Source organism: Montipora foliosa, chromosome 1 (assembly GCF_036669935.1).
Source record: "Montipora foliosa isolate CH-2021 chromosome 1, ASM3666993v2, whole genome shotgun sequence".
Taxonomy (NCBI): Eukaryota; Metazoa; Cnidaria; class Anthozoa; order Scleractinia; family Acroporidae; genus Montipora; species Montipora foliosa.
In genome coordinates, this window is record NC_090869.1 from 4,152,336 (window position 1) to 4,174,643 (window position 22,308).

The 22,308-nt window shown below is 37.5% G+C and overlaps 1 protein-coding gene and 1 long non-coding RNA gene across 12 annotated transcripts in view; one reads left to right on the forward strand and one right to left on the reverse strand.

Annotated features, from left to right (window-relative positions):
• LOC137999357 (uncharacterized) overlaps positions 1-22,308 on the reverse strand; it is a 194,280-nt gene that overhangs the window by 44,890 nt on the left and 127,082 nt on the right. For 6 of the 11 annotated variants that reach the window (XM_068845278.1, XM_068845356.1, XM_068845192.1 and 3 more), the window contains 2 exons: positions 8,509-8,601; positions 1,400-1,486 (listed from right to left, as the gene is read on the reverse strand). The exons of the other annotated variants lie outside the window; for them this stretch is intronic. The gene's annotated coding sequence lies outside the window, so the exon portion shown is untranslated. The remainder of the gene's footprint in view (positions 1-1,399; positions 1,487-8,508; positions 8,602-22,308) is intronic. 11 annotated transcript variants of the gene reach the window in all.
• On the forward strand, positions 16,461-22,086 carry LOC138000695 (uncharacterized). The gene is made up of 4 exons (XR_011123180.1): positions 16,461-18,504; positions 18,936-18,991; positions 20,452-20,560; positions 21,050-22,086. It is a non-coding gene; the product is annotated as an uncharacterized lncRNA (long non-coding RNA).

A 22,308-nucleotide genomic window follows, 5' to 3' on the forward strand; every position in this document is an offset into this window, starting at 1 on the left:
CTGAACAAACAGAGTGACTCGATACGTGCGAAGTTATTTACTTAGCGTTTCTTCATGCGGCAATTTTTTATTCTTTTGTGTGTGTGTGTATTATTTCTATGTAAATATTTTAGAGTTTTGGTCCGTATCTTATTAGCATTTTTGTAATCGGTTACATATATTTTAGCGCATTCAAAAAATTTTTACTGTTCAACTTGAAAATGACCGTCGAACGGTCGAAACGTCGTTGTTTTTTAACGTTAACTTTTATAGTGAAAGATTTGTCTTTTTGTGCTTTCTGCCAGCTAAAACCTCAACTACAGTACATGCATGTACATGTACCTCAAACATGGCCAACTTATAATTATGTTAAAATAAATAACACTTGTGTAAGATAATAAATCATGGGCAATTAGGAGAAGATGTTAACTAATTCTTGAAAGCCATGATCACGTAGGGTTGGTTATTTTGTGGGGGCGATCTCCAAGAGAATACATAAAACCACTAGATTTACAAACTTTTGCAAGAGAGCATATCCACAAACCACGTAGGCTAAAACCCGCCTCTAGACTTGTGTTTTCCTCTCTAGATTTGTGAACTGTCTTCTCAAGGTGGCTCAATCATTTCAAGAGCTACTGCAGAATATCAGTCTTATGTGAAGGATTCACCTTACAACACCTATTCACGCAACCGCAATGTTATGGTGTCACACGAAACACCAATTCTTTCATAACAAGGTGTGCTATCATAATAGGTCAACAGACACGTAGTAACAGGAAAGACATCTAAAAGCTGTACACAAATAGCTTCAATTTAGCCTGCTAATTTAATGGGGATCACCAAGTTCTCTTCTGAGATGTTCCCATTAACCCATTGACCCATGATAGTGAGGCTTGATCGATTTTACTCTGTCTATTATGTCAGATGATTTTACTCGTCAATGGGGCGTGTCTTAGGGCGTTTGAGGTGTGGATAGGTTAAAGACAAAACATAGGGAGTTTCTAGATGGATCTGTCCTAATGCTATGGTCACCTGTGCTGTCACAATAATTATTGAGAACATTTTGTCAAGCAAGAACTGAAGTTTTACTTGGTACCATAACATAGCTTCTTGGTGACACAGTGTTGTAGAACTGATTCTCTCCTTCTAATCATGTCCATTTTCTTCAAAGTATTAAACTGGTTTGAGCCCCCACAACACAACCATTTACTATAGTTTTAAAAATAACTCACTAGTTGGCATTACATCAAGGGAAACCAAAAAATCTGAAATCAATGTTCTGGCTGTAAATTTGCTGTGTTGGAGGGTTACAGGTATGTCACTTTCAGAAACGCTAAATTGCAGCATCTTTATATTAAAACCAATTTACATTTATTATTTTTAGACTCAATTCAATGGATTGAGTAATTATTAAACTTACTGGAATTCCAAGCTTGACATGTTTCCACCGTACCCTTCTGAGACAATTCACATTGTTTTCAATTTACCCTTAGTGCAGTTTTGGATCCTTCAAAATAAGAAAATCGATTCATCATTAGTCACCTCTCATCTGAGAAAGTTTTACTTGATTCCTTTCAAATGCAATTAGCACAACACGTCACAAGTAGAAATTGCTCTTTTTAAATGAATTTGCTTTATCAATTAAAAAAAAAATCACGAGCGTTTCATAATGCAGTCTCCTAACTTCCTAGCAGCAATTGACCCTGAGCATTAACACATGTCGTCAGCACCATCTCATGTGTCACCTTTAACTGTCTAGGTTCTGAAAACCACAGAGTCTTAGCCAGATCATTTCTTTTAATCATAGGCAAACTTTCCCCTTTAGAACCAGAAAGAGGTCCTGAGTGAATAATTGAGCCTCAAACATCAGAGAACAGGAATGAGATACACTTATCTAGGGTTTGTGTTAGACCGGTGAACAAAGTACATGACTTGTATGAGTCAAAAAAGTTATGAGCTTTTTAACAAATTGTGGTGCTACATCTGTGGCAGAATGAAACTTGCGTTTATAGCAACCTTTCCACGGGAAATAATTTGGCAGGAATACATGTACATGTATTAACTAAATCATAATTTGATCATTGTCAATTCATTGTGAATAAAAGCAAATTTTGTTCTACAAAGGTAGATGCAGGGTTCTCCTTATCAGGTGGTAACCGGTAAAATTTACCGCTTGTAAGAGCACTTATTACCGCCCGCAAACGCTCAAAGTCGCTTATCCTTTGCAGAACGTCCAACATTAACCAAATGCTTTACTGGTTTGAAAAGGTCCCTTACATGTTGTGCTGAAAACTAGGGAGAACCCTGTACATGTATTTCATACTACGATTTATTCTCATAGAAAATCTAAGATGCCCAGTAAGTTAAGAGCCATGTGGTATGGTATGTATTCAGGAAACAATAATGCTGCAACACCATACCATGGAATGTTATGATAAAATAATTTGGCATGAATAGGCCGACTAGTGTTAGCCTGTTTTAATACCACCGCCCCCTCCGCTCAGAAAAAATCGGGGAAGGATTATTTCCTGAGGAGAGGTGGTGGCTGTACACAGACTAATTCATGGTGTTTGAGTTTAAATGTTTATCTGGTGATACCCATCCATAGGGCATGGCGTTGATAGAAGATGACATACAGGTATGATTAAACATAGCATGCACTTCTGATCTAAAAAGCTCTTAAATTAGTCCATGGCATTCTAACATAGCAAGTAAATCAAGTTCTTCTGAAACAGAAATACATGTAGATCAGTGCTATCTCTCATATTCCTTCCACTTGTAATACAAATAAAGGCCATATTACAACCATAATGGCAGAAATTTCTACTCTAATTATGTTGCAAGGTTTCTTATCATGAACTTAATTTTCTATAAATTATCTTCATATTGCCCAGAATAAGCACTAGCAGCCAAGAGAAAATGCTATTGTCTGAAACTGGTAGACCGGGAGAAAGGGACATGAATCGGGAGTCTCCCGGCAGCACCGGGAGGGTTGACAGGTCTGCAGACTATCAAGTCCATCCATTACTACCTCTGGGCAGTCTAGGTCAACCTCTTTACGTTGAACTTGACATCTAACAAATGCAATGAATAAGCTCTTATTTCAAGTGAAGCTATGATCCTTACAGTTATGAACGCAATTTTTGCAATTGGGGTTTGAACCTGTGACCTCGCGATACCGGTTCGATGCTCTAACCAACTGAGCAGTAGCTTCATAGCTCAGTTGGTTAGAGCGTGCATTAGATCATTCTCCTGATTGGCTAAACTACAGAATACAGGGCTACTTACGGTTACATGTTAGCTAGAACGGCTTGGCGGCCCGCCAGTCAAGAAGAATGAGTGTATTCGGCTCGACGGCTCGGCAGCTTGCCAGTCAAGAAGCCTTCTTGGAATGAGTCCGTGGCTAGTCACTTACGGCCTAAGCACTCTTAGCTCTCATTTTACGGTTCGGTTAATTACACTTTTTAGGACATCGTTTGAACAATATAGCACGCGTTTACTGATTAAGCCAAAGCGCTTGTTTTAGTGATTATATCGAAGCACTCTTTAAAATTTTAGCTTTCAATTTACGGTTTGATCAACTACACTTTTTATGAGATCGTCTGAAGAATATAGCACTCTTTTACTGATTAAGCCTAAGCGCTTGTTTCAGTGATTAGGTCGATTGCCATCGAACCTGAACGCAGTGTTTCCTTGTTTGAAGAAAGAAGACAGACGCACTGAAAAAAGATTGATCGTTGATAATATATTTACATGACGAATTGTGAGAACATATCGTGACTCGTTCCAAGCCTTGTTACTTCCCCTTCTCTCTATGCTGCAACACTTATTCATTCACAGTCTAGAATGAAAAAAATTACTTTTTGTTCCTTGTCATCCAGTTCCACGCTAATCAGCTTGATTCTCGTGTCCTTCTGGTTTATTCTGCCTTATTCTGTTGCCATTCCGGCTTGTTCCGGTATATTCCGGGGGTGTCTACAAAACGAAGACCGAAGACCGAAGACCCAAGACCCAAGACCCAAGACCTAAGAACGAAAAACTAAAACGTGCTGAAACGCATTGTTCGGCGTTAAAACAGTAAAATCGACAGGGTCTTCGTTTTGTAGAAATGCCCTCTTCAAACTACAAAACGAAGACCCTCGCTAAGAAGCTTTATTTCACGCTAAAACAATAAAATTGAGAGGGTCTTCGTTTTGTAGAAATTCCCCCTTCAAACGTTCCAGAGACCTATTGCGCTTTGTGTTCGGTTACCATCCAATGTAAAGCCTGGTTTTCACTGGCGACGCAGCCACAAGCACAAGAGCAAGCATAAGAGCGCTTATTTCCCCGTGAAAAAGAGGTTGATGCAAGCATAAGCACAAGCGCAAGCACAAGCATAAGGATCAAAAATTTTCCTTTTCCTTGTGCTTGCGCTTATGCTTGAGTTCGCTTGCATTGTGTGAAAACGCAGCATAAGAACAACGAAATTTTCTACGTCTGGCCAATCAAAGCACTCGTTCCAGATTCTCCGCGTCTGAGCATTTGAACAAAATGGCGGATCCCGTGGTTGTTATTTAATGCTTATGTCGGCGTTCGTTTTCAGTAGCATAAGCAACTTATGCTTGTGCTTGCGCTTGTGCTTGCGTCTCTAGTGAAAACCAGGCTAAAGTTACCGGCTCTAGCACACGTTTAAATATTTGCCGCTACATTGATTCGTTTCGCTACTATAATTGTTGAGCGAAACTTCTGTTGCCGTTTCAAGGTCATTATCAGTTTAATGAACTCTCCATAATAAAGAAATTTTGAAAAAATAAATCTTTGAATTCCAATGCAAGATAAAAATAGGCACTTCCAATGTACATGTATAACTTAGAAATTGTGAACTTCATTTATTGCCTAACTTTGTTACGTTACTATTCAAAACACTCATAATTGATATGCAAAGTTGGAATAAGCTAAAATAACAAGTTTTTTACCCAAAACTCGACAAGTTCGCGGGCGCTTACGTCACTGTTAAATACCAGTTTGGCGCGAACATTTATCATTCTACATTGTTGCTCATTCTTTCAGCGGACAACGCAGAGGCGAACGGCCCACCCTCCCTCCCGAAAATCGCGTGGGTCGTGTCACCAGCGATGTCACCAGCTACTCCTAAGCCAAGCAGCTTGGCTCAGACCGCTGATCAATATTTTCCCCCAAACATTATTACAACTGAGCATGAATATGAATGTTTTTGAATAGAATACTTTATGTAATAAGAACAGTTAGATGACAGCCGCCATGTGCGACAAAATCAGGAGACGATAACGATGAATAAAAACAATGTCTGAAATAAAATACTTGTATTTTCTTTGTTATTGTGAGCCTTCACGAGTATAATATGGAAAAACCATTTAACTAAAAGCATTTGTTTCTTTTTGCATGACATAAACAGTAGTTTGAGGCTGGCATGAAGCCACTTGAATTCGTTTGTTTTAGCATCAAGCGAGGGTCTTCATTTTGTAGTTTGAAAGGGGCATTTCCACAAAACAAAGACCCTATCGATTTTATTGTTTTAGCGTGAAATAAAGCTTTTTAGTGAGGGTCTTCGTTTTGTAGTTTGAAGGGGGCATTTCTACAAAACGAAGAGCCTATCAATTTTATCGTTTTAGCGCGAAATACAGCTTTTTAGCGAGGGTCTTCGTTTTGTAGTTTGAAGGAGGCATTTCTGCAAAACGAAGAGCCTATCGATTTTATTGTTTTAGCATGAAATAAAGCTTTTTAGCAAGGGTCTTCGTTTAATAGTTTGAAGGGGGCATTTCTACAGAACGAAGACCCTCTCCATTTTATTGTTTTAGTGTGAAATAAAGCTTTTTAGCCAGGGTCTTCGTTTTGTACTTTGAAGGGGGAATTTCTACAAAACGAAGAGCCTATCGATTTTATTGTTTTAGCGTGAAATAAAGCTTTTTAGCAAGGGTCTTCGTTCAATAGTTTGAAGGGGGCATTTCTACAAAACGAAGACCCTCTCCATTTTATTGTTTTAGTGTGAAATAAAGCTTTTTAGCTAGGGTCTTCGTTTTGTACTTTGAAGGGGGAATTTCTACAAAACAAAGACCCTCTCCATTTTATTGTTTTAGTGTGAAATAAAGCTTTTTAGGTAAGGTCTTCGTTTTGTAGAAGGGGGCATTTCTACAAAACGAAGACCCTATCGATTTATTGTTTTAGCGTGAAATAAAGCTTCTTACCGAGGGTCTTCGTTTTGTAGTTTGAAGGGGGCATTTCTACAAAACGAAGACCCTATTGATTTTATTGTTTTAGCACCGAACAATGCGTTTCAGCTCGTTTTAGGTCTTCGTTCTTGGGTCTTGGGTCTTGGGGCTTCGGTCTTCGTTTTGTAGACACCCTATATTCCGGTATCATTCTTGTTTAAACCGTCTCATTCTGGTGTCATTCGGTTTTATTCCAGAGTCATTCCGCCTTGTTCCGGCATATTCCGGTTTATTCCGGTATATTCTGCTTTACTTGTGTGTCATTCCGCCTAATTCCGGTGTCATTCCTGCTCGTTTCGGTATAATCTGGTACCATTCTTGTTCATTCCGTCTCATTCCGGTGTCATTCCGCCTCATTCCGGCATATTCCGGTTTATTCCGGTATATTCCGCTTCGTTCCTGTCTTTTGTAACGCCCCAATTTTTCCTGTTAAAATGTCTTGATTGAATCACCAAAAATACCTACAGTGTAGTGTACATTTTAAAACACTTAAATGCTGACGTTTGATACGTCATGCACAACATTCGCATCAGATCTGTATCGCATTTACAACTCGAGTTTGTGTAATAATGTGATACAGATCTACCGCTCATAATTGTTACAGCACATAATTATTAGTCATGGAAGTGCTAGCTTACAGAAAGTTGAAGCGCATGACTGTTTAAAACAGGCTTCAGGAACTTGCAAACATTTTCATGGCCAGGACTCAAAAATCTATTTTGCTCAGACAAATTTTGTCCAGATGTAGCATATTTATTTATGTCTCCAAATCAGGGCTTCTGATATGATGCGGAAAAAAATTAAAGATTATGCGGAAATTTTTGGCCATATTATGCGTAAACATGTGTTGATTATGCGGAAATTACACTGGATTATGCGGAAATTTGAACATTATTTTATAAAACTAATAATTAGGCCCGTCCAATCTATTTACATGCTTATGGTAAATCAGGACTAGAAATTGCGACCAATACAGTCGCTTTTTTCCCTTTGCGATTGAGGGTGCGTTCGATTGACCCTATTCCGGAATAAGAATACGTGGAGTGATGATTAAAACGACATGTTTGGCGCGTTTTGAAGCAGCAAGGATAATAAAAATATGTTTAAAATTGCATTTTAGCAGATAATTGACAATTTGGATGTGAATCTCTGTAAAAACGAACGATTTCTAACTTACATTCTTAGGTATTCCTATTCCGGAATATGGTCAATCGAACGCACCCTAAGATATCTGGCCGAGTCGCCAATTTGCGACCAGCATTCACCGTTAAAATAAAAGGGTAAGTAATCGGCATTTTGCCGAAACTTTTGCTAAAAGAAATAAAGCGATAAAAAAATATTTTGTTTCTTGTCATGAATTTTGTTTCAATTTGGAAACTACTTTACTACTTTACCAGAGTTACAAAATGATGCAATTTAATTTGCTACTATAACTTGCGGCTAAATTTTCATACCTTGTATCTTTTTTAAAAATTTCGAGCCTAGGGTATGTTATGAAAACGGTTTAACTACAGTCCAGGCTCATTCCTGAAAAATGAGTGGAAACTGCTTACGAACTTTCATCTTGCGAACGAAATGGCATGTTTTCTTCAATGTTCAGGAAAATAACCGTTTCAAAATAGTCAATCTCATTGGCTTTTGTGTTTGTGAGGGTGGTAAGCAGCTGCTTTATCACTAATATCAGGCATTTCTTCAGTTTTATGCGGAAAATATCGTAATTATGCGGAGGATGCGGATTTTAGGGAATTATGCGGATCCGCATTGCCGCATCCTGTCAGATGCCATGCGCAAATGCACTGTATAGCTTTTAAGTCATGTACATTTTCCTTTTAGAGAATACGCAGATTTAGAAATTGACCTGTTGTAATTTCCATTTTTTGGCACCGAAATAATTAATAATGCTTACTTTGCTGTCAAACATTCCTAAAAGAAGCAATTGAGATCAGCTGAAACCCTTTTTTAAAAGGTTTTCAGCTGATCTCAATTGCTTCTTTAGAAAAGAAAACTTTAAAAAAAGCTTTTAAAAAAGCTTTTCTATATGTTATCTAGATATCCAGTAACATGACCTTTATGTATAATGCGCTGCATGACAGTTTACCAAATTCATGTACTTTTCACCTTTGGTCATCAAACTTGCTAATTTGCACAAGTCATTCATGAAGTTTGAAAAACAAATCACTGTTGTTGTTTTTTGACTAGAAACCATTGCACCATGATTGTTATCAAGATATACTGCTGTTACATTTGTATATACCAGAAACTAGAAACATTTTACCAGAATGTTGATGTTCCTCTTTCTTACCTTGCAATCTTTTCAAACCAATGCCTTTGATGACCTTCCCTATATTACTGGCCTACGACCTTGCTCTGGCTATTTTGACATCTTCGCTTATCACTGTGTACATGTACAAGAAAAGAAAACTTGATAAGAAGTGGCTCAGTGTTTTGTTCAAGATGTAACAAACCATGCAATATTAATAGCCTCACCACCATCAATCAGCTCTTTCCTTTATCTAGTCATGCATAATCATTGACTGCATGACTACAGGTCTGCAGTGACAAGTATTTATTGCTCCTAAAGTTTACGAATCTTAGACTATAGGAATTAAGACTGCGGTGACAATCATTTATTCAGACTAATTCTTCAATATTGTGTAATCTGCATGCATATTAAATTCTCAACTGCAGCAATGCAGAGCAGTGTGACACTCAGGTATGAGTGGGGTATTACTAATGGGAAAGGACAAAACATGGACCCCCCCTTTGGACCAGGTCCATAAACCACTTCTGTGAACCCAGTCCATAGAACCCCCTTTTTTTTTTTTTGCTAAAAGGTGTCCCAAACCATGTTAATGAGCCTTTTAACCTTAGAAAAGATGATTGATGTGTTCACTTTGTGACAATGTTTAGATTGGGGAAGGGTTTAAAAGTGCATGTTGAAACTGAACAGTGTCACAGAATTTAAAATTTAATTTAATTTAATATGATGAAAATCATAATGCCATATCAGCTACATATTGTTTCCTTTTTTCATTACTACATGTAAGAGTCATTTTACATTACCCAAGAGAACAATAACAATATCATCACGGCAAGAAAGCCCTTGTTTTCTGGTGATTTTACTAAATGGTGAATGACAGGAAAATGCCGCGTTCACAGCTCGTTTTCCTGTTTTTGAAAACGCGCGGAAAACTCGGTGTTCACTAGTGGTTAACAGAGGTAAAATAAGTTGTTCTTACCTAATTTTCCTGCACAAGGAAAACAGGTTTTAACAGTGTGTTTTCCAGGGACATTTTACCCCAGTTATCCGGAGCGAGAAAACGAGGCGTTCATTGTATGTTTTCCTGAAGTTGTAAACGTAATGAAAACATAGCATTCCACAATGGTTTTCCTACAGGAGCATTACACCGGAAAACATGCTATTTTGCTGATTGTTTTCCCCTGTTTTCCGGAGCGTTCTAACATGGAATTTTTCAAGTGTTTTTTGGTTTGGGAAAACGTGGTGAAAACGCGATGTTCAACGTCCATTTTGCTACAGTAGTGTTTCACCGACAAACACCCTGTTTTCCTGAGTGTTTTACCCTGTTTTCTGTAGAATTCTAACAAGGTATTTTGCAAGTGCTTTTCGAACTCAGGCTGACAAAATGCCGTCAAAATGTCAATTTTCCGATGAACGGGCGGCATGGTTGAGCACTTTCCAATTCCCATAGATCAAATGAGTGTTAACATGGTGTTGCAGAGAATTTTCCAATGAGAGCTAACGGCGTAGAAAATTCAGATGTTCCGCCAGCAAAGGTTTTAAATGAGTCATAAATTGAGATAACACGAATGACTGGAGAAGAGCGCCATATTACCCGACACAGGTCGCCAAAGCTTGGGTTTCGTAGCATCTACGCAAGTTTTACGTCACCTATGCCGTAGAGGAATTCAAGTTTCATTGGTACCGAATCTATAAACGACAACTCACTTTTTAACTTTCATGTCATCCGGTGTTTGATTTCAGTCGTGAAGTGGGCCGTGCGATAGCCTTGCCTGTTGCGCGTGCGCAAAATGTGATTAATTCCTTTGCAGCTAAACCACAATGAAAAGAGAGAGAGTCAAGACGCAAATATATAAGTTCTCCTTCAGATTGTCACAATAAGATCGGCCAGAGGTTACAAGGTTTGCATCAATACGCGGCAGCGTTCATGGGTTTGTGCTCGGTGCGAGTCCTCACATGCAACCGATCCCAGAATCTGTAATCTTACGTCCTGTCGAGACGCTAGGGCCCTTCTGCTGTCTTAAGCTTTGCAAATGGTGAGTTGCGCCTCCAATGTAGGCCTCTGAGAGGACACTAGGGCTGATTCTAGAGTTTTTGGTTTGATAACATTCTTTCATTTAAAAACATTTTTTTAATTTGTTCATATGTGCTTCCCTTGTCTGGGCAGAGAAAATTGTGCTTCGGAGAAACGGCTTATAAAGCTTGTTGGGCCGAGCGTTGTCACCGGCTTCTGCTGCTAGTAGACGGTGTCGATATCGAAAGCGTTACTGTTGGCAATGATAGTACACAGAAGGAAAAAAGAAAATTTATCCCTCGCTGGCTAAAAACGTACGGATGGCTCCGGTACGATTAAGGGAAAACACTTCATGTATTGTGATGTTTGCCCTAAGTAAAACAAGAATGCGCTCAACATGAACGAAGCCAATTTCTTAAGCCTCAGAGTCAATTTTGTAAACTATAAGGTATTGACTTCAAAGATGAAGCTGTATTATTATTATACGGAATGTCTCAAATGGGTTTAAGTGATCATTTTTAACGGAATAAATAAAATGAGTTAGTGGTTCATGATTCCGCTAAGATGTATGTGAGCTTTTTGGGTGGTATTTCTTAAGTACAAACTGTGCTTTGTTACTGGCTTTGTATTACTTTAAAGAGATCGAGCACTCTTGTTGAGGGACATAACATAATGTGTTTATTCAAGATGCTGTGAAATGTAATCAGATACAAGGTACATCTTGAAAAGGAGAAACAAGAGGTTGTCCCTGTGACATTTTCCTTAAAAAAAAAAAAGGGACACATTGGTTTGGTCTGGGACTCATTACTTTTCATGGAGTGAGTGCCAGGGACTCACTCTGACAATTTCTAACAAAATCACTGCTATCTACACAATGTAGCATATTAAGTGCATATAAAGTCAGACGTGATAATATGACCCAACTTTTTTAATTCTGCTGAAAAAAAAACAAAAAAACAAAAACATTGTCACTGCTGTGCCCTTAACTTAACATCATCATGAATTTTCACATAACTAACCAAGTAAAAGCATTTCATATTCCCTGTATATTTCAGAAGTACTGTTATTTTTTCGGTTCCTTTTTACCTGTTATTGACATCTGTAGTGGGGGATGGTGTTCTGATATTTTTAAAGGGAGGTAATTAAATATAACTTTGAGATAAGGTAAAAATAGTTGAAATAATTATACCAAATCAAACAATATAGAACTGTTTTATTAAAGTGCCCCTGTGACCAAAAAATCAATTCATATTTTTCTTTGGATTTCAAAACTATGTTAACAAAACACAAAGTGATCCACGTTTTAAGCCTTGATTTCAAAAAGACACCTCTTTATTTTAAGTGTAATTTTCCTATTTAATGGTCCGCCATTACTAACATTATGTTCTTGAGAGAGCTGGATCGAGGAGAAAATGACATCAAAGGCTCACTAGTTTAAGAATGCAATACGTGTGTACGCCGCAGAATTAATGTGCAGCACAGGGGTTTTGGGCTTTCAGACTTTTAAACTCACGCTTTGCATATATAATAAACTGTGTTCACACGCTGAAATTTTAAGCTAGTCAGCCTCTGACGTCACTTTTCCTTGGACCCAACCCTCTGAGGTCCAATCGGTCAGTTTTGAACGTGAGTAATGGCGGACCGTGAAATCCAAAACTTACACTCAAAGTAAACGGCCTTTGGATAAAAATCAAAGCTCAAAATTTTGCCAGTCAGGTGTTAAGCAAACACACTTTCAAAATCTGAAGGAAAAAACCAAGTGGTTTTTTTGATCACAGGGGCACTTAAAGTGCACAACAGCACCATAAAACCAAACATCTCTTCTTAATGAGTGGAGGCCAATGTTACATAAAAAATAATTAGATCAATTCCATTATTTACATTTTTCATGATGTCGAATCAGGCAATCTGGTTATGACTTTAAAGAAAAAGATAATCATAATAAATCATTAGCATCACCCAACTAGTGGACTAATGCAAATCCTGCATTTTAATTGGCTTCGCTACTAGAGGACTATTAGTAATAGTCCTCGAGTCCTCGAGTAACAAAAAGCATGATGCTTTCTTTTGTCAATACCTCATTCGGCTTCGCGTCATGGGCTATTGACCCGCGTACCCGTAGCCCTTGCGGGATACAAGTCTAATTGTTAAATAACTTACATGGTTCATGGTCCTAGTTTGTACAGTAATTGTCACATCCCATTTTAAATAAAATTCTAAAATAATGTAATATAATAATTTTTACACACTACTTTGTCATTTTAGCTGATGACAGCCAGAGCAGTTTCTCTTTTACAAATTTGTTGTCCACAAGTACGAAGTGACTTTATCCTTTGAACTGGTATAAAAACAGGCTGGTCCAAAAACATCAATTTCTGTTCACCAAATGAGCCAAACTGGTTACTCCCAGAACATTTTCGTCCTCAAAGTATATTTCCCCCCCTCAACAACTGCAGTTGATTATCTGGACTGGAATAAAAGAGGCTGGTCCAAACACTTCAAAAAAGGATGCACTGAATACCAGTTGACCCTCGCAATGAAAAATACCTATCGCCTCTCTTGGAAATGAGACTGTAATGATTTAACCTTCACGCAGTGGCGAAAAAATGAACGAATCTTTCTTGGTCGGAGTAGTGTGTGAAACTTCTCAAAAATTATTTGTTGTTACATGCAATACGTTCTGAGACTTAGCAAGCCGCTGACAATCATTACCGTAGGTTTGAAGATTTTCCACCAATTATATTGATTGTTAGTAATAAATACAGTAATAGACCAATAAAAATCGCTATTATAGAATGCGTGTAGAGGAAACGAACAAAGGAGACTTTTGTCTGATTGGCTGTTGAAAATTGTAGTATCCAGTGTTCCAACCGCGCGTTGTAATATAAACAAAGATGGCTTTCGAAGCGGTGATTTCCACCTGTGCTTCTTCGATCGTTCTATATACCTTCTGCCAGTTGAAGGTGGTCATTTAAACTTTAAGTGACAGGGAAAGATTCTGCAAGGGGCATTTTAGTCGGCGGGAATTTTTCTTTCGTTACGCTTTTTGGAAGCAGCCCTTTTAGTCTGCTCGGGGAAGCAACGCCTCTGAAGTTGCTTCGAGTCAGCTTTTATACTTTTTAGCTTTATTTCTCCATTTAAGTGAACAACAAATGCTCAAAGTGCGAAAAGACCCGAGCAAAGGCCGGATTCCTTTGTTCGGAAGGGAGCACTGTCTAACGTGGTTGCGAAATATATGCCTCGAGCTCGCAGGCTTCGATTTATCCAACTTGAATGCAGCGCTGGAAGGAAGTATGTCACTTCATTCACTTTCTTTCATTGATCGTTCAGAGTTATGAGATGTCCTCAGTCCTTTGAAAGAACATCTTATCTCAACAGATACGTCGACAGAAATTTAATACCAGCCGCTATTTTGTGTATGTGTCTGAGGCCAACCTGGTTCACTGCATTTTTCTCATGTGCAAACACTCTCATGATACGCTACCTTAAAAATTTCAAGAACTTTCATTTAACGGAACCAAAACATTATTCTTAGATACATCAACTGATCATGAAGGCATGCTTGATAATATATGCTAAAATGAGTCAATAATGAAGTTCCAGTTTATTACTTTATTGGATACGCCATTAAGTCTAGCCATAGTAATTATTCATTGTTTTCATCATTTATGCTACCAGCGAATTATTCAAAAGTGATTTTGATGTTCTTAGGAAATCTATACAATAGTGACAAATGATGTGGTCACTGCCATCAGACTTGAAGGTTGTACTGAAATGAAATTTTCTGAATGAGTTCTCTTTGGGGAGGTAAAAATTTCACTTGTTCATTTGTAGATGTAAAATTACACCCACATTAAATGTACAATTAAAATTGGGATGTCTGGAAATACATAAAGCAGGTCTTGTCTTCTGTGCAATGTTTAAAATTAAAAGGGCAATTAAAGGCAAAGCAGACTTTGTGATAGTACGCTGACAGAAAATTGACTACTTATTAATTTTGATGTGGGCAGCTCATGCTTATTCATATTCATTGCTCACTTTTGTGGTAAGTTACTATCTCACTGCAGAGAATAAAGTAAATTTATCTAAATCAGGATGAAAATGTACAAAATGTGCAGCCATTGATCTTAAATGTTTTTAGTCTATTAATTAACCCATTGACCCCTGGGGGTTCCCTATTGATGAGTAAAATACTAAGTATGGCCGGTTTAGGGGTGAAAGGGATGCATTATTAAATATAGTACATCAATAATATTACCGTATCAGTAATTGAGCCAGTAAATAATATGTCCCAATAAAATTTAATATTGATTCCAACAGTGTTAAGTAATTAATATAAATTGATTTAGGATGATGGAACATCACACACTATTTTGTGTTCATTAAATTTATTTTTTACTTCATTCTTGGTGTATGGCAACTTATAGTAACTGCAAAAAACTTGCAGAAGAAATTGAAGAGAAGGTATACCTGAATATTATGGCTGTTTTGTGTGTCAAAAAATTTAATTGACCTGATTTTTGTTTATTTTTGCTGCCATTCCTTGCACACAGTCACATGTCTCATAAAACTTGAATGTGCAGACAAAGGTAAAATAATTCACTGTACAAAGTTTAAAGAATTGTTATATTTGTATTATTTATTAAATGGGATTCCAAAAGCAGAAAGGTGCAAATAGTGACACACACACCCATGCAAGGCAGCCACACAAGGCAATGAAAATTTTAAAATATACATTATTTATAAAATATAATGTATAATTACTTATCATGTAAATCATCATGAACAAAATTATTATATTTTACAATAATTACTTGTCCTGTAAATTTTACTATACAGTTTGTAAATATCTTTAAAATTTCCATTACTACAGTTTCCTTCAAATTTAAGGTAAGAAATTTATCAAATCGAAAAGTGCAGTGCAAAGTTGTGGTAAGCAGGCATTTGTATTTGGAAATATTACTACACTAACTAAACATTTTTTATGTAATTAAGTATAATTTTTAATGGCTGGGACTAATATTTATTGCAATAAAAGCAGGAGTCTTATTTGCAGTACATTGCATTTAAAAATGCATTGCATCTGAATAATTTGACCCAGAGTTGAATCAACGCATCACAAAGTGCCAAGTTTCGATGGAAATTAGGTTTACTTTCAGGGGGCATTTTCGTGCGCCCTGCCACTTTTGAAGGAAAACTTTCAAAGCAGTTCGATTCTTCACAAATATGTGCTTTCCATACTAATGGCGATCGCTGGACGAAGACATATTTGCTGAGATTTGACCGAAAGTAACGTGGACACTGACGCCATTGTCTGATTTGGGGTAAGAAAATTTCAGTTGCGCGTCAAATATACACGGTTGTAGTTCACATTTCAAGAGGAGAAAAGACAAAAAAATGTCCAGAAGGTATGAAAATCACACATTAACAATACAGAGACTTTTGATGTCTTAGTCCAGAGAAAATAACACTTGATGGTGGAAAAAACAAGCACTGTTTTGTCGACAAAGAAAAGCCCTTTGGTAAACGAAGAAGTCGAAACGTCGGGGTTCAGTATTCGCTGTGCCACTTTTAACGGGAATATCTCTAGTCAAACCTTATCTTTGGCTCACAAAATATCACCTGTTGACGGCTTTTCGTGGACCAACGTCGGAGACAAAAGTCCTGTACTCTTAATGACAGAGTTCGGTTTAAACAGAAAAAGCTATAAACCGATTGACATTTTGCAAAATGACTCTTTCGTCCGGATAGAATGTATTCCCTTCAAAGGGAGAACAAACGAAATTCTTCTGTCATGTTTTTCCGTTACTTACCTTAACTCCATTCATGGATAAATTTTAAGCTGTGACATCCTTTGAACGGATTACCAGCTCATTTACCACTGACGCGCCATAAGCAAATCCCGTCAACCTGGCAAATTTGTTTTGCATTCACTTCAAGCGCGGGTATCCACGTGAAACAACCACAGCGGAAAATTTTAATGCCGGTTCCAGTTACTTTAATACGTAACATTATTCAATATTGTGATTTGCACATTCAATCATGACCATATCCGTTGCAAATAAGGCAAAATTTTTCCAACTTCGCGCAATTCTTTGACAAGTCTGAGCACACCGCATCATTCTAAAACAGCCGATCTAAGCATGTTTCGTTTCATCCGAGATAAAGGACTTTCCCAAGTAGAAGGAATTGCCGAGGTCTTTCTAGCTTTTGTCCATCTTCTTTCGGTATTTGTACCACAAGTGCATAGATAACATTGAAAGTGAATGCAATAAAAACTACAACTAGCGAGAGCGTCGACATCTTTTCTTCCCGCGTTCTAAGACTGTCTCGAAGGTTTTCAACCAATCACAATGCAAATAAAATTGAATTTACCATTGATGATGCGCATGCGTGACATTAGTCTCCTTTGTTGAGGAAACGTGCTTTACACAACACTTCGACTTCGCGATCGCTTTGATTGAATCCTGTAAGGGAAAATGTCAGTGAAAAGATCTTCGAATGCCTCTGAATTCCGTCAGATCTTGAGTAGACTTGAAGAAGTCCAAGAGCAGTTGGAAAGATCTGATCAATCGAGTCTTGCGAGCAAATTGTCGGACATTAACAACTCCCTCACCATAATAGAAGGAAATCAGACGGAGTTTTCAGATACAGTTCTGCAAACCTTGGACCGGACTGACATACAGGATGGCTTCAGAGCTATGGAAGAGCGTATTTATTCACTGGGGCTTAACTGCAGAATACCCCGCCACTCGAACTATATTCCACGTAGCCGGCTACGCGGTACGCGGTACCCAGAAATAGGAATGCACAATACTGTAGAATACCCCGCCACTTGGACTAATTTCCAAATGAACTAAATTTCGAAATGGCGCAGCGATGTTATATGTGCTGGCTACGCGGTACGCGGTACGCCGTGACATTCCTCGTTCTTAAAGCGTCAAAGCCTAAGTAATTCCACAGATAAGAGACTGTTATATAAACAAATGATTTCAAAATGGCGCAGCAATGTTATTTGAGAAGTCTAAGCGCTCGTTTCAGTATTAGGCCTATAAGCACTCTTTTAAAATTTTAGCTTTCATTTTACGGTTCGGGTAACTATAGTTTTTAACGAGATCGTGTGAAGAATATAGCACTCGTTTCCTGATAAGCGTTCGTTTCAGAAATTAGGCCTAAGAACTCTTTACAAATTTAAGATTTCATTTCACGGTTCGCTTAAACTTCGCTTTTTAACACGATCGTGTGATGAATATAGCACTCGTTTACTGATTAAGCCTAAGCACTCGTCTCAGTGACTAGGCCTAAGCACTCTTAAAATTTTAGCTTTCATTTTACGGTTCGGTTAACTAGACTTTTTACCGAGACCTTGAGAAGAATATAGCACTCGTTTGCTGATTAAGCCTAAGCACTCGTTTAAAATTTTAGCTTTCATTTTATGGTTCGGTTAACTACTCTTTTTACGGAGACCGTGTGAAGAATATAGCACTCATTTACTCATTAAGCCTAAGCACTCGTTTGAAATTTTAGCTTTCATTTTACGGTTCAGTTAGGGTTAGGGTACACTAGAATTTCAATTTTCCACGTACCGCGTACCGCGTAGCCAGCTACTTAAGATACTTTGCCATCTTGACTTTAACTCTTTCCGCGTACCGCGTACCGCGTACCGCGTAGCCAGTTTGCAAAGATACTTCGCCATCTTGACTTTAATTCTTTCCGCGTACCGCGTACCGCGTAGCCAGCTTGTAAAGATACTTCGCCATGTTGACTTTAATTATTTCCGCGTACCGCGTACCGCGTAGCCAGCTTGTAAAGATACTTCGCCATCTCGACTTTAATTCTTTCCGCGTACCGCGTAGCCAGCTTCCTAAGATACTCGATGTGGCGGGGTATTCTGCAGTTACTCCTTCACTGGAAGCCAAAATGAAAGCCGTTAGAGAGTCGAGGGATCAACTGGAAGCGAAGTGGCGTTGACATCACCGAGCTCTGCGAGAAAAAGAAAAATATCTCGCCATCCTGATTTTTCGGTAAGAAACGTAGCGGAATAATTTTACCTTTTTACGCGTTGTGATTGTCAGTGTTAACCACAGAAGCTTGATTATTATTATTTTTTTTTTCGTGGAATGACTTCTGTGTAGACACATGCAAACGAATGTAAAATCTTGGGCCGTTTTCAAATTTCGTGCGCATTTTTATCACACCTTTTGATTGGTTGCTTCTGTTAAGCAGAGCTCTAAATAAGTTGGTGATTCAATGGCTGTCACAGTGTGAAAACAATTTCTTTCTGCAAATATTGTCATTTGTATTTCTAGAACATTTTTGAAGGGTTAAATACCATGTAATACACTTGAGGAAAAGCAATAGAAACTTAAAAATACTACGTGATCTGTTGTGAGCTAGAGCTAGAGCTAGAGCTAAGTGAAATTCTTTTTTTGTTTCTACTGTTGATCACTAACAGCACTGCGTCCGTTCCAAGATGGATTAACCGGGACTTTCGTGGTGTACTGATAAGAAGTAAGTTCACAATTATAATTCTGTCATTGTATAAGCATAAGGGGAAGGGCAGGCTTATTTTTTGACTGTTTTTAACTGACAGTCTGTGCATCATGGTGTACTGGAAAATTTGTCCAGATTTATGAATTGTGTTTTGAGTTTATATATTCTAATTTATCTGAGGAAAGACATAACATGTTTAAATAACTAATACACTTGATTGAGATCATCTTTAGGGTTCTGCAATCCACTAATACACACTTGGCAGATAAAGGAGTGGAAACTGGATAATAAGGGGATGGGTGGTACATAAATATGAAGCTTCTCACTAGGAAGTACCACATTTTTTCTCAATATTGATAATCCACATTACAAAATATTTTTGAGAATGGCACATAGGGCAAGTCTCTGTAGTTATCATATGACTAATGTGTTAAGTCCATGAAGTAGCAACAAAACAACAACAAGAAACAGAAGCAAAGTACTATTTGTTTTCTACTAGTTGGGGGTACATTGTATATTTGTATGTGATAATACTTCACCAGAAGTAGTAAATATTCCCTTAGTCAAGAACTAGTCAAGTTTAAATTTAAAATTGCTCTTTTTTGGTGAATGTGTGCAAATTGCAACTTAAGTGGTACCTGACAGTGGTCACATTGAATTTTTTTGTTGCATACTATAACTTATTATATACATGTAAATACCAATGAAATACCGTATGCTGTATGCTTTACAGGATTATACTGCTGAGTGTCTAGTTTTTTGTAGTCATTATTTAATAATTAAGTGTTAAGTATGGCCTGTTCAGTATTTAATTTTATAAATAATGTAGACTGTTTAATCTGGTCTCCTGTCCCCAAGTTTGTATACTTTATGGGTCAAACAATTATTCAAGGAGTACTTATTTATCCATTATATTATCTTGTGTGCTTGTAAATTAAGTAATCATAATTAGTTGTTTAAGTAGTATTGTAATAATTATAGCTAATGCCTTCATTTATTAATGTAAATTCTTCAAATTTTGTCTGCTGACCATATGCCATTTAAGCCCCCGGCTTTGGCTGCTCTCATGTACTAGAGTCTGATATGTAATAATAAAGTGGAATGAATGAAAACAAATACCAAGTGAGCTTTTGTGCAAAAACATGATATCTTCACACATGAAAAGATTACTGTTGCTGTAGTTACATATGAAAATTGGGCCTTTCAATGCCTTTTGTGAAATGATTTAGTATTTCATTGGTGTTTATATTATAATAAATAAAATGTTACATGGCTACTTGGAGATAAGAAATTCCTCTTCTCGTGTTGAAAAATATTTCACTTGTGTTGCTGCACTCACTCGTGAAATATTTTTCAACACTCGATGAGAAATGTCATATCTCTGCGCGGCCATGTACGTTGTAATATCCTCCTATATATTATGTAGTAATATTTGTAGCCACAATGTTTAAGCTGTGATTAAACTTTTGATTTTTTAGATGCCATCTCTCAAACTTTGCCTCCAACAAAAAGAAGAGGAAACAGATGGACAATGATACATATGAGCAGTACCAGCAGGAGCAGAAAAGAAGGCAAAGAACCAAAAGGGTGAGATTTCACTTGCCTACTGTTTCAAAAATTTAAAGTAGACAGAGTAAAGTAATGGTTAATGATAACCATCGTATCATGTCTTCATCCTTTTTGGAGGGCAAGAGGTCAATTCATAATCACTGTTGATTTTTCTAAAATACCAGTAATGATTTGGTGCATACACAATGTAGTAAAAGTAGTTTTATGTACACCAGCAGCTTGCTTGAGAAGTATTTTACGTTACATTCGGATTCCTTAGAATCAGAAAAGTATGGCCAGAAAAAAAAATCGGTTTCAATGCACTATATGATCCTTCAGTTTTTCAGTTTTGAGAATGCTTGTTGTACACCAGTATGTTACTAACCCTAACCCTAACCCTAAACAACACATGTAGTCATGATGGCTTTCACCACTAAGAACAATTCTCTCATACATTTCGTGTGGCTTTGTATTACCTCAGTCTTTATACAGACCAAAGTTTATTGACAAAATTTCTTTGTTCCACAGTAACTGGAGACGTTTGAAGCTCTGCATTCCTACCTGATTTCATCCAATGAATCAGATGAAGAGCAAGACACACTGGTTACAAGGCCTCTTGTCTGGAGAGCAGAGGAGGTATCCACTTTCCTTCATGGTTTGGACTTGTGCCGCAAAGAAAGACTGTCAAACCAGCAGAGGAGGCAGTGTGTAAACAGGAGGGTTGGCCCTCCCAGCAACAGAAGACATAATGAAGTCCCAGAGAAACTTTTCTGGGCCATTAAGTTGTAAATATTTTTTCTAAAGTCTATTTTTATCAAGGATGATATTAGGTTGCTTTCAATTGGGAAATCCAGATTTAGATCTTAAAATCTGGATCTTTCGGATTTCCAATCCAACACAAAATAAAACAGATTTTGTCACGGATTTCAATTGTGGGAAATCATTGTCGGGATCAATTAGTGAGATCTGTGACAAAATCTTTTTCAAATTTTGTGTTCGATTGGAAATCCGAAGATCCAGATTTTAAGATCAAAATCCGGATTTTGCAATCGAACGCACCCTCAGTCATCACTGTGACACTAATCAAACTAGGCTGCACCTATGAGTCCACAGCAAATTGAATTAATGGCGTTGTGTTGTGTTTACTACCTGGGACTGTGTAATAATTATACAATCCCACATAGAGACTAATATGTTTAGGCATTTTGGTACAGTACAATTATATTGAGGTTACACTGTTCTGTGCCTTTTTGTTCTTTTGTCGTGCAGTTCACACATTCAAACATTTGGCTGACATCCTTGTTCATTTTTTTTTACTTTCATGATAAAAATGATAAAATGTATATGCAGGGTACAGTATTTGTACCAGTGATATGAAAACATCTCCATATAATTTGTTACTTAATATCTTAAGCTAGCTTGCACCAAGAAAACACTATCATGTGTTAAAAGAGTGTAGCTATCAATTTGTATATAGTATAAATAAATGTTTTGGTATTGTTGTACATAATAGAAATAGGCAAGTGCCTGTTTGAGTCATTGATAATAAAACAGTGTAAGGTATACATGTATCTCATATTTTATTTCTGGGACATAATCAGGGAGGGAGTCAAGTCCTTCTGCCAACAACATTGAATCATTTGAATTTCATTGTGAAAGTAGAGTCACAGCTACGAACTCAGAGTAAATGAAAACGTAAATACAGCCAAATTTGTAAGCTACGCCACCCAACTGATTTTAAAGTGCATGTAAAATATCAGGGAAAAGGAGAAGCCGCAAATGCAGAA